This window comes from Orycteropus afer, unplaced genomic scaffold (assembly GCF_000298275.1).
Source record: "Orycteropus afer afer isolate SDZICR_OR568_19922 unplaced genomic scaffold, OryAfe1.0 scaffold00038, whole genome shotgun sequence".
Lineage (NCBI taxonomy): Eukaryota > Metazoa > Chordata > Mammalia > Tubulidentata > Orycteropodidae > Orycteropus > Orycteropus afer.
This window is the reverse complement of record NW_006921625.1, coordinates 13,935,415-13,936,591: the sequence shown is the minus strand read 5'-3', so window position 1 is coordinate 13,936,591 and position 1,177 is coordinate 13,935,415.

Below are 1,177 nucleotides of genomic sequence, written 5' to 3'. Positions count from 1 at the left end.
TGATCTCATAGACAAATACGCAACACTCCACTCATCGAAAGCATGACAGACGTTCTTCCCAGTGCACATGGATCATTCTCCGGAATAGACCACGTTAGGCCACAAAGCAAGCCTCAATAAATGTTAAAACATCAAAATAGTACAGAGCATCTCCTCAAATCACTACACCACAAAAGCAGAAATGGAAAACCATTCTCTGGCTAAGATAGAAGTGGCGAAAGCACATCACCTTCAGGGACAGAAGGACTGAAGATACTGCCACCTAGGCATGTGGTCTGAGCACAGTCCTTGGCTGCACTACCCCCAGCCTGCCCGTTCTCCCTTCTCGAGGTCCTGGAGCTAGTGAACATTCTGTAATAAACTCCCCTTCCAGCTGTAGTGCGTTGCAACTAAGCACCTGAATTTGGCTAAATATTTAGGGCTTAATTTTTAAGGATACAGAAAACTAAGCAAACAAACAAAAATGGCAATTAATAAACCTAAGAAAAACAAAAACACACAATATACGAAAGAACTGTCATCCCAGTACATGGATGAGTTGGGAACAATATTTCTTTAACCTTACTAATGTAAATATCGCATGTGATTTAAACTTGAAACTCTACCAGAAGGAGACGAACAGGGAAAGTAGCAAGGTGCAGTATATTAGTTTTCTGTTGCTGCTGTAACAAATTACCACAACATTAGTGGCTTAAAACACCACTAATTTACTACCTTTCAGTTCTATAGGTCAGAAGCCCAACACACAGGTCTCACTGGGCTAATACCAAGTGTCAGAAGGACTGTGTTCCTTTCTGGAGGCTCTTGGGGAGAATCACGTGGTTGGCAGAGTTCAGTTCTCTGTGGTGAAGGTCCCAAGTCCTCGCTTCCTTGCTGATTGTCCAGCTTCTAGAAGCCACTCACATTTCTTGACTCATGGTCCCCTTCCTTCATCTTCAAAGACAACACGCACGGGTGCCCTAGGGCCAGCCACCCCCAGCCACTCAGGAACTGGGGTTGACCAGCAGGAAGATGAGGTGGTGGGATGGCCTTGGTCTGTCACCGGGGACCAGGCAGTTGAGAGCCAGACTTGAAGTAGGACTTAGACACCTTCTCCCTGGACCTAGGGGACGCGGGGTAGACCAGATACCTCTTCAGATCTCACCTCACTCCTGTTCCTAGGTTGCATTTCTCTGAA